Genomic DNA, 16,188 nt, shown 5'->3' on the forward strand with positions numbered 1-16,188 from the left:
GTTACTCTGCTAAATTTAGCACTAAAAGGAATTTAAGATAGAGGCATGTTAACAGTATTGATATTAACCCACATTCAAAATATCATTCAAATTTCAAATAAAAAAAAAACCTTCCAGCCCTAGTTCATAGCTGTCACATATTTGAGTATTATTAACTTTAATGAGACCTTGAATGGCATGTATGTATATTCTCGTGTAAATGTGAATACTTCTAAGAGTCAAGCCTGGTAAGAAAAAATAAGTCATGTCTTATAAAGGGTTTCTCTTTTTTGCCCTTTTGTTCCTCTGAATGTCTGGCTGGGAGATTTCCAACTTTATGACTCATAAACATTCATGGTACCACAGGCACCAAAAAGAGTGATTGATGTTCCCTTTTTACAAAGAGCATCAATTGCAAATTATGACTTTAGTATATAAAAATATAATAATGTGCTTTTAATTGACTTTTCATCCAGGTACTCAGCGGTGATTTATTCTGGGAAAACTTGGAACGAGATAATGAAGGAATTCCCCTTTGAAGTCCCATGAAATCGATTAGGCAAAGACTTTGCTGGGGCTGTCCCTGGAGGCTTTTCTATCAGAGCGAAAGACCAGGATAAAGGCATGAGGACAATATTAGGGACCTATGGCCTTAGTTGTCAGCTCTTGCTGCTTAGACGAAACCCTCTGCAAAAAAAGGTTTGACATCAAAATTGGGTCAGCAAGAGCTCAAAAGTTGCATTTGCAAAGGATAATATTCACAGTTGGTTTTATGAGGACGTCCTGAGCAGCTAATAAAATATGTAATCAAAAGAGAAGGTCCAGAGCAAAGAGCAGTTACAGTGGGGCAAAAAAGTATTTAGTCAGCCACCGATTGTGCAAGTTCCCCCACTTAAAATGATGACAGAGGTCAGTAATTTGCACCAGAGGTACACTTCAACTGTGAGAGACAGAATGTGAAAAAAAATCCATGAATTCACATGGTAGGATTTGTAAAGAATTTATTTGTAAATCAGGGTGGAAAATAAGTATTTGGTCACCTCAAACAAGGAAAATCTCTGGCTCTCACAGACCTGTAACGTCTTCTGTAGGAAGCTTTTCTGTCCCCCACTCGTTACCTGTATGAATGGCACCTGTTTGAACTCATCATCTGTATAAAAGACACCTGTCCACAGCCTCAAACAGTCAGACTCCAAACTCCGCCATGGCCAGGACCAAAGAGCTTTCGAAGGACACCAGGAAAAGTATTGTAGACCTGCACCAGACTGGGAAGAGTGAATCTACAATAGGCAAGCAGCTTGGTGTGAAAAAAATCAACTGTGGGAGCAATCATCAGAAAATGGAAGACATACAAGACCACTGATAATCTCCCTCGATCTGGGGCTCCACGCAAGATCTCATCCCGTGGGGTCAAAATGATCATGAGAACGGTGAGCAAAGATCCCAGAACCACACGGGGGGACCTGGTGAATGACCTGCAGAGAGCTGGGACCAAAGTAACAAAGGTCACCATCAGTAACACACTACAACGGCAGGGAATCAAATCCCGCAGTGCCAGACGTGTTCCGCTGCTGAAGCCAGTGCATGTCCAGGCCCGTCTGAAGTTTGCCAGAGAGCACATGGATGATACAGCAGAGGATTGGGAGAATGTCATGTGGTCAGATGAAACCAAAGTAGAACTTTTTGGTATAAACTCAACTCGTCGTGTTTGGAGGAAGAAGAATACCGAGTTGCATCCCAAGAACACCATACCTACTGTGAAGCATGGGGGTGGAAACATCATGCTATGGGGCTGTTTTTCTGCCAAGGGGACAGGACGACTGATCCGTGTTAAGGACAGAATGAATGGGGCCATGTATCGTGAGATTTTGAGCCAAAACCTCCTTCCATCAGTGAGAACTTTGAAGATGAAACGAGGCTGGGTCTTCCAACATGACAATGATCCAAAACACACCGCCCGGGCAACAAAGGAGTGGCTCCGTAAGAAGCATTTGAAAGTCCTGGAGTGGCCTAGCCAGTCTCCAGACCTCAACCCCATAGAAAATCTGTGGCGGGAGTTGAAAGTCCGTGTTGCTCGGCGACAGCCCCAAAACATCACTGCTCTCGAGAAGATCTGCATGGAGGAATGGGCCAAAATACCAGCTACTGTGTGTGCAAACCTGGTAAAGACCTATAGTAAACGTTTGACCTCTGTTATTGCCAACAAAGGTTATGTTACAAAGTATTGAGTTGTATTTTTGTTATTGACCAAATACTTATTTTCCACCCTGATTTACGAATAAATTCTTTACAAATCCTACCATGTGGATTCATGGATTTTTTTTTCACATTCTGTCTCTCACAGTTGAAGTGTACCTCTGGTGCAAATTACTGACCTCTGTCATCATTTTAGGTGGGGGAACTTGCACAATCGGTGGCTGACTAAATACTTTTTTGCCCCACTGTATTCTGTGATTAGAAGTTATTTAAAGCCCAGACGGATTTGATGTTGTGTCCATTAATTTGCCTGCATAAAAAATGACTTTCCTGTGAAATTAGATTTTGGGCTGTTCAAAACAAACTATTTAAATAATCACCCATTATCACTGCCATGTTTGAAGCCTGACGTTCATCAGGAAGCCAGGCTCAATTAGAATTATTAACTGAACTCTCCCTATTTTGTCTATTAGGCAATGTGGAAAAAGCACAGAGTTAAATTACTATTTAGCACTACCCACAAAGTCTAGTTTAAGTATCTAGCTTCTCATTGTAAGCCTCTCCATCAGGTGCCATGCTAGAGATCTTTATTCATGCAGTGAAATTTACACAAAGGTAATTAATCTCGAAACCTAAGGTTACTCCCCATTCACGACAGACTAGATACATAATTATTGCTACAGGCTTTTTAGGTCTACAAGGGCAATGAATGCACTGAAAGACAGGATTAAATAAAAGACTGAACATTTGTATTTAATCTTTTTGAACCCTCTAGGTTCATCTTCTCTTCTCAGCTGCTCTTGTGAGAAAAGCATTTAACAAAAAAGGCTTTCATCTGTATTTTGTTAGAACATTTAGTGAAAAATTGGATTTTTAGATCACAAATTTAAGCAATTGCTTTCATCTATATTTCTCATGACAAAGGTCAGGGTAGGAACTCAGGGGTGGGGCAGGTGTGGAGCAGTGCTGATGAGGGTGCTGATAGATGAGGCTGACAGCACCAGGGCGCAGTTCAAGCCTCGAGGCCATGACCACAGAAATGGCCATTTTAAAGAGATTTGTTGCTTGGACAGTCCTCGAGATCTGTGGGATTACTTTATCAGCTCAAATCCATCAGCCAGACATTAAGATACTGAAAAGCCCAGGTGTCTTGTAAGTGCTGTTTGGATAAAGATAACTGCTTAAAAGACAGCTGTTGTAACACAACGAGTGCACAGGCATGTGGTATTATTGTGAGCCAGCAACTGATCTTAAACAGCATCCTACCCTGTGGATCAGACTCTGTTTGCTCGTGAACAAGTCTGACATAAGGCAGCTGCTATTAAACCACTGCTGTGAGGCTTATTGGCTATGAATATGAATATTAAACTCAGGTTTCTCTTCAAACGCTTCCTTTCCCCAGTTCTTTGTCTGTGTGATGCACCCATACAGATCATGCATGAAGCTTAACTCCTGTCATTCAAATGTGACACCAAGACTTCATAGCAAGTTATTCAAAAACCAGTGAGTGACTTCACGGTGGCAAAGTACTTTTATTTTAACTTTTTCCATCCCACTGTTGCCAAGTGCTTACTCACAATGGGTCATCCTTGGTCATGTTGGGGCTTCTCCTTAGAGTCGTAGACAAAAAGGAATGAAACCGTGAAACTTTTCTATGACACAAAACCAAAACCAACTAATTTCAGGGTCAATGTAGGAGCAGGAGTGTTATTCAGTGCCCTACTTTTAACTATGTTTATTCCCAGTGACTATTTACCATCCTTAATATGCTCTTATAAATGCTTGACAATATGCATTTTAAATATGACTCAGTGACTTATTAAAGACTCACTTTCATATTCCATTCATCCACTTTCTTTTGCTTATCCGGTTCAATCAAAGCTATGAACGCCTTGGAGAAACAGGCAACCATTTACTCTTGCGGTCATTCTACAATTGCCAGTTAATCTAACCGTGCAAACCAGAGTGACTACACCTATGCAAGCACAGGGAGAACATGCAAACTCCAAACAGACATGCTCCACCTGAATGGCAGATTTGAACCTACTTTATGCTTTGGCTCAGCAGTGCAAGCTTTTCTATAGTCTTTAAAGACACATACATAATTTCACTCTGTAGTTAATTAGGCTGTTAGGTCATCAGCCTGCATGCAAAGCAAACAGGTTTTTATAGGATAAACCTATGAAAAGCTTTTAAGGCTAATGCACTGAGAGCTGTTTGGGAAGTGTGAAGAAACTTTCTAATGCATTCAAAGTGAGTGACTCACAGAGAGAAACTTCCCACCAGCCGATCTGTCTAAATGAATGTTTCCCGTTGCAAGTCTTCCATGTGGATGTAGGTAAATATCCAAGTAATGAAGTATTCACTAATATTTATTTTAAGGAAAACTATAAACTTGTTAATCAATGCATCAGAGAGGAAAAACTGCATTCATAGTCGTTAGTCTTTTCCAAATCAGAGACAAAGGTCAAATTGAACGCGCAGCCAGCCAAGAGACCACATACCCGCAACCATAAATGAAAAATAATTATCTGTCCTGCAGCATAATAGCATCTCCAAATATAATCAAAGGCACTGTGTTAATTATTGTAATATTTGCAGTGAATAATATGTCTGAACTCTGCAGGGTGTCTCCTTGTGAAACTTCTCTTCCTCCTTTGGTCCACTGATGAAAAGCACAGCTCGGCTTCCTGCTATTGCTCTAATTAAAGTCAAACAGGAACACAGCGTGGTCCACCACATAATCAGTTACCCCGCCCTTCACTGAGATTCAATTTCACAATAACTTGTATTATCTCCCTTATTCTGTCTTTATAGGACGATTATAATTAGAATAGCCTGCACCAAATGTGCTTTATGATGCAGGAGAGGTGGGAGAAGATTTGTTTTAAAAAGCCAAAGGAAACCTTAGGCACAGTATTAGCTTTAAAAAAAATCCTTATAGCTACACTCAGTGGTGATTTTACTGGACTACATATTCTTAAGTGTCATTTTAGACCCCTATTTTGTGTGGTTCTTTAAAATATTAAGAACCTCAGCACCTAATGTCAGCCCTCTCGGGGATTTAGCGTCTTTGCAAACAAAGAGATTTCACATATGCCGTCTATTCAAACGGGAAAATGCACTCGTTGAAGCCAACCAGCTGCAAATCAAATGAGCTGAGGTTGTTACACGACTCGACGAGGCGTGCCAAGCTGTGAAGCTTTTTAACAGGCTTCACTGCAAACTGAACCTCTCACTACCACTGATCCAACACATTCTCAACAAATGCTCTTGTAATTACACGCATGTCATGCATGCAGTCTTGTGAAAAAAAAACAAGGTTAAAACATGTCCCAGTGGTAAAGACAAATCATATTGAAAGTGAATGCAACATTTCAGAGGTGATCATCTGTGCCTGAATCTTCAGCATGCACACTATTAGATAGTTTTATGATGCAGTTAATCTCCTTTTTAAAATATAATGACAAAGTTAAATCAGAAAAGAAACGTTCTTCCCCCTAACTAAAGGAATGACAGCAATGCAATGCAAAGATCCAAATAGACAGAGCAAAAAAGAACTGAGAAAACCACATGGTTGACTATTTAACATCTCGGTTAGAGATGTTAAACTTGTTGTGATTATTTTTGCATTGCCAACCATTTCGTGCTGCTGTCATGGCTCAAATTACGTTTCATTTCAATAATTGTGTGACTGTATCTTTGGTAGGCAGGAGTACAAATGGGTGGTGGTGTCTCATTTAAATTTATACTTAAAATTACCAGAATGAACACATCAGTGCATTTCCATGTAAACATGTCAGGTGGAGCTAATATTATCTTTTTATTGGCTGTACCTGTAAACCATTAAATTTGTATGTGACAGGCACGATTGTGATATTCACTTCCTGTTGTGTATTCAGTAGTGCTTTCTCTTTATGTAAATACGGGCGATTGTGGCTCAAGAGTTAGGAGTTCGCCTTGTAATCGGAAGGTTGCCGCTTCGAGCCCCGGCTTGGACAGTCTCGGTCGTTGTGTCCTTGGGCAAGATACTTCACCTGTTGCCTACTGGTGGTGGTCAGAGGGCCCGGTGGCGCCAGTGTCCAGCAGCCTCGCCTCTGTCAGTGCGCCCCAGGGTGGCTGTGGCTACAATGTAGCTTGCCATCACCAGTGTGTGAATGTGTGTGAATGGGTGGATGACTGGATATGTAAAGTGCTTTGGGGTCCTTAGGGACTAGTAAAGCGCTATATAAATACAGGCCATTTACCATTTTATTTAAATATTTCCTACGCTTTGATGATATTTTAAACATTGCATTTCATTCTATTATTTTTCAGCTACATTCAGCTCTCAGCTTGTCCCTTCATTCATCTATCACTTTCTGATGACTTGAGGCATGAGGCAGTTTTATTACACAAAGAACCACTTAGATTCACGGCAGACGTGTTCGTCTCTGTGGTTTTACAAAACACAAACTGTGCAGTTTAATTTAGAACCATGAACGTCACCATATGCTGCATTTCCTCCCTTCAGGTGCTCTGCTAGGTCACTACAGTCACAATCAGTTAATGCTTGTTTGTTGGTCTTTCTGAATTCATTTCTTTTTTGAAATTTAATAACTAAAAGGTTGCTCTTATAGTTGGAAAACACATGGCTGATCCCCCCAGCTATTTAATAATATTTGCATAACTATATTTTACACACCTTGGGTATAAAGGCCTTAGTTTCAGCCTTCCAAAGACTTTCCAGGACTTTGCAGGTTCTTTCAGGTATTTTCTGATAAAGTCTAATCTAGCCTACATGTTCCTCAGTATAACCAGTGTTTTGCACCTTCTTATAGCCTCCCTGTATATTTTGACCGTAATGCAATTACCTCCTCAACAGTGTTCTTGGTCCGGGCACCCAACATGTCCCTATATCACGAGATCGGAAAAACGAGGAAACATGAGAACCGTTTGGAATGAATCTACACATGTACGTTCGTTTTACTTAAATTGCTTTGGAAAACGCTATCTAACGTCATTAAAGTGCTGGTTAAGGTTAGGGATAAGGTTATGGTTAGAGCTGGAATACATGGCTGGAACGTGTATTACCACGGGAGCGTCATTCTACTGGATTTCATTCATAACCCGCCGCGTAGCATAATAACGCGGAAGGTCACCTATCGCGTTCCTCAGGAACGCCTTGGGCCTTGACAAATCGTCAGTATATTACGCCTCGGGAGTGAGAACGGGCTGTCTTGGTTGGATATTTAAGTTGTTTTTCTTAACCATGGAATTCTGTCATCACTTTAGCTGTCTTCTGTGGTTTTTCAGACTTTTTGATATTGCTGCGCAGACTATAGATTGGGACGCTCCTAAAGTTTTTCTTTCTCCATGATATTTTTTGTTTCCAGCCTAATAATGGCCTCTCAATTATAGTGCTTATATTTAATGCAATACGTTTGTTAAACCTATTGAGTTGAAGGCAAAAGTATGCACTTCAGTCTTGATTTTGCTCTTAACTTTACACTGAAAAGGTCAAAGGTCAACTTTACTATGACATCAGTCTGGACAGATATATGTATAAAGCGCAAAAGGATAGAACTGTGATGGGGCAATTTTCTAGTTTTAAACATGTGCTTGCATCTTCTGCAGGTAAAACTGTTGATGTTGAGGTTTACAGTTCTTCTTCTACAGTTGTTGGTGTAACACATTTTACTAGGCCTGCAGCATCAACACGAAGAGAACAGAAAACCAAAACCATAGATGAATCCTGTGGGGACATGAGTCAAATTAGAATCTAAATGTAATGCTTGGTAGCTTCATAAATAATGAGATCAGCTCAGCATTTCAGGGAATACATATTTGCTTTCTTGCCTAAAGGTAAAAGGGCTGATTCAAAATTCACACAACCAACTTATAAAAAATAGCACATTTCATCCATTCAGTCATTTTAGATTTTTGTAAGCATTACACATGGGGGGGGGGGCTTTACACGCACTGGTGTGCCAAGCTGTGTCTAGTTTTCTAATCAAAACTAAGCTAACTGGCTGCTTGCTGCTGTTTCAGTTTGCACTCAAGCGTAAGGGTGATATCACTCTTTGCATCAGAGTCTTTGCAAGAATATAAATGCATCATGCAGAATATGAGCTTATTTGCTTTTACTATTAGTCAGCCGATTGAACCCATGCTCACATGCATGTATTTCTACTTGCATGTGAGTGCATGCCACGGCTACAGCAGCCCAGAGTTCACAAAGTTCTTTGAACTAAAGTTTGGTCAGGAGAACACTTTCTAGGGTGCATCATTCTCCAAGTTCAACACAAAGTCAAGTCTTTGACCCGCTCTCTTACACAACATAAAGATGGATATTAGAAAATGTTTCCAGCTGCGTAACCCTGACTCATCCAGGCGTCAGTGACCCGCCAACTGCCTAAGCTGAACCTCCTGCAGCTTTGGCAGCAGTGATTAGAGCAGCTGTAAATATTAATGGGTTTGTTTCCTTGCCAGAGTGGTTGAGTGAAGGCTTCACCGTTGAATTTTTGTGAATCAAAAAATGGATTAACTGTTAAAACATCTGTGCGTACTCTTATTGTCATGGTCCTGGGCCATGTGGGCCCAGTATTCTTAGTTTTCATGTATTTTTGTATTTTGTTCTTTATTTAGGCCATGCTTCCTGGGTTGATCTGTTACGTTGTTCCTTATGTGTTTTCCCTTCGTGACTCTCACCCCCTGTGTGCCCCTCTGTGTATTTATGAGCCCTCGTCTCTCTTTGTGTTTTATTCTATGTTTTCCCCAGCCCGTTATGTCTGCGTTCTCCCCGTGCTCTCTCCCCTCCTGTTTGAACCTCTGTGTACTTCCTGTTTTACTTTGCCCATCTCCCATCAGTGTTACGTTCACTCCTGCCGTGTCTTGTTATGATTATCAGTGTCACATGTGTTCCCCGTGTGCATCCACTTCCCCTGATCATCCCTCATGTGTATTTAGTCTCTGTGTTTCATACAGTCTGTGTCGCGTCGTCTGTGTTACCACCTCTGTGTTCCGTATTCCAAGCCATAGCTTTTCCTTAGTTTATTTCCAGTTTAGGTTTTCGTTTGAACGGTTACTCTTATGCTGCCTTCACTCTGTTTTGTTCCTTTTCATCAGCCATAATAAACGGCTCGCTTTTGTTTAAATCCACTCCTGCATCCTCGCCTGTGTTCGCACCTGGGTCCACCACACACGTTTCCGCACGGTCTGCCTCCACAGACCCTGACACTTATGCTGTTTGTAGCAAAAGCTCTCTGGATTTGACGAGTTGCTCCAACACACAATAGAGTTTAAGGAAAGAGAGCCCGCACCGTTGCACATGTGGTTGCAAAAAAAGCTTAAACTGCAGTTTGTTTTTTTTGTTTTTCTGTCCTTGCAGCTAGCCACTAATTTCACTAGAACTCATGTGACATTAACTCTGTCTGTATCTGTCTGAGAATATATCGCTTCATCTACCCATGTGTGTGTGTGCACGCGCAGTGCAGTTGTGCACTGACACCCAGATGCCACAGCCTCATTCACACATGTGTCATCTCGTCTCGAGGAAAGGCAGTGTAGGGTTTCTGGACATTGTCAGAGCAGGTGCAATGAATTACTTCCCCTTTTTTGCTGTAACCTTCCACCTTTGGCTTTACTTTTACTCCTTTTTCAGTGTCAATTCAAGCTCTTGACTCATCTTTTCAGAGTCGCTGACAGCACTTTACTGTCAGGAAGAGCTAAGAGGTCTTGGCAGCAGTGCTATCGTCATCACCGCACTTGCGGTTTAAGAATTAGCGGAAGTTTATCAGCTGATTCATATCTGAATTGTCTTAGTTTATGATAACATTTCAGAGAAAAGGGAAGTACAATTACCTCTGTGTAGGTGTGAGAGGGAGGCCAATGACAGCCACAGAATAGCAGATTTGTGGTCACAGGCGTACTGCGTAGTGACTCGAAGCAGCTGCAGTTGGAATTAACATAGAATTTTCTCAGAAATGCTTTTCACACTCTTATCTTGTGTGGTACAACTGATTCGTTAGCAAATGTTTCATGCAGATGTATATAGGTTATACCCTGGAAATTTTAATAATATCACAAACTTAATTTAAGCAGAAGTACAAAAGATTAACATACATTTCTAAAAAAAAAAAAACAAATAAAAACCTGTATGTAGTAATCATGCTATAGGTAGTGAAAAGACAAACAAGATAAGAGATGAGGGAATTCACTGCAGTTTGTTTCTCACAGTCTTTCTGCTGCTCTTGGTATGTGTGCAATTGTTATTGCTTCAACTGATAATCTTTCAAAACGTTTGCCAAGCCACATTATATAAAAGTATACTACTTTTTTATGCATGCAGCACAGACAGACAAGGACATTAACACAAGAGTGTGAAACACACAACACGCAGCAGACAGGTTATGTGTGGTGGTGCAAGACAAGAACTGTTATGGCTCTGCTGATGGATGTTATTGCGCGGCTGTTGTTACAGGGGTCACTGCGGAGGTCCTGCCTCTCCCTTGATCTAATTAAGCAACAGTGAAAGGAACAACAGTGAAATAGAGCGCCTCTTTTTTTTTTCGCATTGAGTTGAATTTGTTGCAGACGTACTCCAGGGTTTCTCCTGAGCCCATTCAAGGTTCCCTTTCATTCCCATTGAAAATGGATAGAAAAGGCTGCCCTCACACCCTCAAACTCATCTACCTCTGTTTGCCCTTGAAGATGAATGGAATCTACACTCTGTTGTGATGTGTGCGACAAACTAGTGAAGTGACTGGTGAGTATCACAGCAACTTGCTTGATTAGCATATAAATGCAAATCACCACAGGCATATTTTTATAGAAGAAACCGTAGGACAAAAGCAACAATATTAAACATGTGTGCATCAGCTTGATTAAGCCAGACTGCGTAAACAGAGCGCGCAGAAAAGAAACAGACAGTCGCGGCTGAGAGTGTGTTAGGCGCTCGTCTAGACTGCAAGCGAGATCCTTCCCGTCATTGTTGGTTGGCATTGAGGGGCTGCAAAACAGGAAGCAATCTCCGAGGGAAAACACAGCTAAGAACATTAGAAATTCAATGAGAAATGCAGTAAACAGCGCATTTGCGATATTTATTTTGAAACTAAATTACATTTTTACTCTTTCTGAACATGCAAAGAGGTGCTTTTAACAATGCGGGGGTTGGTAATCTTTCTTCTTTTCTTTCTTTGTTTTGCTTCACCTGCACCCGCTGCATGAAAAACACCACACATTGTCCAAGATGAAGTGCAGCCAGGAGACGGAAACAAGACTGATAAAAAAGGATCGTAACCCTATACAGTTGTGGTCAAATGTTTGCATTCATTCATCTTTGCCACGAATATCAGAATGCTTTTTAATAATTTCTTTGAACTGCCCTTTTTCCAGGGTGGAATGATTGTACAGCATCTTTAATGACTTTAAAAACCAAGAATTAAGTGTACAAGTTTGAATTTATTTATATAAATACACTGACTTAAATATTTTAATAAGTGGTGTTGAAGGTTCTGTTAACGTGACATGGCCAAGGTCTATTAACTTAGTGACGAGCTAATGAAGAGAACAGCAGCGTCACTATCTATGGGGAAGTCAGTTTTACATTATTATGAAATAAGAAGCTGCCAACTGAGAAAGAAGTCTCTGCTCGAAAGTCGACAAGCTTGACTGAAATTTGTAACTGCCCACATGGACAAGGCGAATATCTTCTAGAGAAAAGTTTTATGGTCATACCAGACAAAGATTGAGGCATTGTTGGAGGCGTAAACGGGAGGCTTTCAAACCTAAAAACACAGCATGGTGGTTGCATCACGCTCTGGGTCTGTTTGGCTGCCAGTGGTACTGAAACAGGACAATGTTCGCAAACACACATCAAAACTGAGTTTGGAATGGATAAAGCAGGGTTGCACTACCAGTTCTTCCAAGAGGAGTGGTCAAATATCCAGCCAGAATTATGCGAGAAGCTTGTTGATGGCTACCAAAAGTGCATGGAAAAATGTGAGGCTGTATGTATATTTTTGACACGTGTGGATTAGAAAAAATTCTAAAAATTGTGCACCTAGTTCTTGCTTTTTAAACTCATCCACCCTGGAAAAAGAACACTTCAAAGAAATCATTAAAAGACCAAAGTTTACATGACGTTCATGCCCATGATGACTCTTCATAAGCTTCTGACCACAACTGTAGGTATTTGCTTAGCTCAGTATTCAGTGTGTCAAACTGGTTGATTTTCCCTTCTCAGTGGGGTGTTTGTTCATAATGGTCTCTTGCACCATCTTGTGGATACAGATTTTTTGTTGTTGTTGTTGTTGTTGTTGTTGGGGGAGGGTTATTTGTCTTAAGTGTTTGCCTTCACTTCAGCACACAACAAAATGTATGGCTTCTTTATCTGATCTAGCCAGACCAACCACAGATTCAAATATAATTACATTTTATTACATTATAAAAGCAAATAAGTAACGCCTGATTGTTATATTGTAAAGATTATATAAAGCAGTGGTTCCTAAACTTTTTTTTGCTAGCCCCCCCTTTGTTTAACAAGAAAATCCCCCACCCATACTTTCTTTTCAAACTCCATTGCAGTTTATTTCACACCTTAAACATTTTTGAAAACAATTAAACAAATAAAAGTAAACTGCAATAGATTACAGGTTGCAATAACATGAAATCCTACCTCTCTTACATAACAGAAAAACAAACCATCTTTATGCTGTAATTATTTTACGTGTAGTTGTTGTTGCTTTTTTACTGTAGCTGTGGGATACTGTTTGTCCGTGATTTGGACAGCCCAGCGCGTGCTCCCGACTCAGGGGAAATTCTGATGGGGATACCTACCTTGGCACCACCGTTGTGCAAGTGAAGCTAAAGGAGAGTTATCATTCATCATTCATTCATCACTTTTTCTACTCTTTGGCTTGGGAGGAAGTTGGTTTGGAAGCATATTTCACTATGCTTCATCTTCTGCTTTGCGTTTGTGTGGGAGCCCCGTCAAAAACTTGTCCATTATGCGCACAGTGTCCAAGCATTCTTTTTTTTTTTTATTCATACCGTACCCCCACTGCAATAGCTTGGGGCGTGCCCCCCACCTTAGGAACCACTGAAGTAATGTGACAAAGATTTGACCCACTCCTCAGTTTACAGTTATTATTTTTAAGGTGATCTTGCTAACTTTTTCTTAGCAAGATGACTTCAGTTTATTTTCAGTCCAGTCCTTGTACATGAATACTTTTAGAGGAGTGTTTTTGTTGTTGTTTCTTTGTCAATAAAAGTGACATTTGAACATTTTGATCATAAAAAGGCACCAACTCAAGGAAAGAACTACAAACTAGCAAGAAGCAATTTTAAATTGTACCATTAGGCACTATGCTACTAGTAGCGTATTTAAAAAACACATGATTTGTTCCAATTTCTTTAGTCGAATCTACGAAAAACGCCCTAAATAAGTCTAACAGGCATAAAATCTAATTTTTATACCTGTATTTTTGTGCATGATTTACTAAAAGCTGTTAGCTTAAAGCTTGGCATATGGTGTGTGTCCTTAAAAGCTCTGAGTAAACTTGACAAGTGGACAAAAGAAGAAGTGGCACTCCTAAAATACATCTACAGCAAATCCAAAAGAAATGGGAATAAATCCAGCACAGAGCTGACATATGACCTAAGAGATGCAACCCAAACCCTTCAGTTGATCTATATTTATCTACTGTTCACTGAAACCTTGTCAGAAGCTTCTCGGTGGAAATTTGTCTGCCAAGAAGCCATTTATAAGGAAACAGAGAGGAAAGGCTCAAGTGTGCCAAATTATACAAGAACTGGACTGAAAATCAGTAACAACAGGTCTGATGAATCCAGATGTGACATTTTTGGTTCAAATCACCATTAGTATGTACGGAGGAGGTCAGGCGAGAAATACAACAGGGAGTGTCTGCAGCTACGTGTAAAACATGATGGAGGCTCTGTCATGGTTTCAGGCTGCATTTCAGCGAGTGGTGTTTGGGATTTTGTCAGACTTAAATAGGAATTATGAATGAGCAAAGCAGCAAGCAATGCAATACAACCTGTAAAGTTGGCATTGCAACTTATCGTTGTATGGTTGAGAAAGGCTTCATTTTTCAGCAAGACTGTGATCCCAAACACACTGCATATATATACCTGGATGGAAAAACACACACACTGTTCATAAGAAATATTGACCTTTGAGCTCATTAGAAGTATATAAACTAAACTAAGTTTTTAGATTGCCTTACTATATTTTCTTACAAGTTTGCCAATTTCAGTGAACCATTGCACCTATTTCCCAATTTTCAAACAACAAATAAAGACGAAATATTGCCTCTACTTTTGCACTGTACTGTAAGCATTGTATCTGGTCACTCCTGTGTACATAGAGTAAGGACCTTGTGCATACTGTTTATACTGTCTGTGTATCTGGGTACCATAACGTGTAAAAACTGAATAAACTAACCTTTGCAGAACACGCACTCCCTGGAAGAGTACTAAGATCTTTTTTCGTCTTAGAGTGGACTGATGACCAATGTTACCTCTAAGCTGCACGCGTGCGCAATTGCGCATGCTGGCATGGTCTCTGCGCACAGAAAATCTGCGTTGCGCACAAAAGAATCTAACCTGAATTGAAATTAAAACTTTAACAATTCTGTTTTGCAGTGTTAGTCAGTAAGTGACTGGCTGCTCCCGTATGGGATTAGAACGATGCCACCTTATCCCATAGTCCAGCCAATAATGCGATTCACATTCATATATACGCAGCTAGTCAACGTTGTTGACAGGCTATGACAGCGTCCTTATGTGCCGACACCAGTGTTTTAGCTAGCAAAGCGGTGTGGCTGATGTGGAGTGACGCCACGTTAATGACAACGTGTACAACCATTGGAGATGTGAGCAGGACAGACGGAACAATTGACGGAAAATGTGTGGACTTTATACCAGTTTTTAAATTGTGTTGATAGGCCACGTAAAACCAGAGTTATGATAAAAATATATGCAATGTTTGTTTGTTTTTTCCTGAATACTATCGTTGTTTATATTTACTGCGGGAAGAAATGGTAAAAACTGTGTTTTATAAGGAAAACACTCGAAAGCCTGTGAGCAAAAACCAAAACCCCCACCCTTTCCTATTGGTCGAAAAATGTACCATGTCGACCAATCCAAAAAATGATATGGCAACATGACATTTAGTTGTTTAGAAAGGGGGGAATTTTTAGGAGTGACAGAGATTTGCAACGTTTAGCGCAAATCTTGTGTAGTTAGTGTGTAGTGTAGTCAGTAGTTTTATTGTGTGTGTCAGAACAATGAGGCGACTGCTAAATGTTACAGGTGTTACAGGAGTGATACATCTCCTGTTGTCAGGCCTGCAGGTATCAGGCTGTTCTCCTTTATCTCATAGTGGACAGAAATAATTTTTTGGAGTGGCACAAATAATTTGTGTGCCATCAAATTTGACGCAGAACAGCTGATTGTTCTGTAAATAGTTTGAAGTTTATTTTAAAAACCGCCTTGGCTGCATTTTTAGGTAAACAGCTGCAAAAAACTTTGTTGTTTGCAAAGCTCAGTTACTTTTTTGAAGAAGTAACTATATAATTAATTGCCCAACATTGGTTATTATTTACTGTATTTTGCAGACAGAGATTTACATGACTCTCTCCCAGATCACAGACTCATACTCATAATACAAGTCAGAGCTTTATTTAAAAAAAGAAGAAAAAAAAAGAAAGTTGTATTTTCAAAATTGGAGTTCAAGTTATTTTTACTTCCAATAGTGTTAACATACTACACAGGTCATGAACAAGATTTTTTTTTTAATTTCATTGTAAGTGGGCTAAAGCAGTTAATTAAAAGTAGTCTAACATAAATTTGATTATTTTAATAAACCATGTGACTTGGATGGATTCGATGCTGGCGTGACCACAGTGCACACGTCTGCTGTTGCTCACAGTGGTCCAAGGGACCGCTCAGGGAGTTTGTGTGTTCGCTCAGACACATGAAAAATTAGAGGGAACATTGCTGATGACCATC

This window comes from Mchenga conophoros, linkage group LG15 (genome assembly GCF_057382185.1).
Source record: "Mchenga conophoros isolate Kocher_MC1m ecotype Shallow Benthic linkage group LG15, M_conophoros_male_GT1.1, whole genome shotgun sequence".
Taxonomy (NCBI): Eukaryota; Metazoa; Chordata; class Actinopteri; order Cichliformes; family Cichlidae; genus Mchenga; species Mchenga conophoros.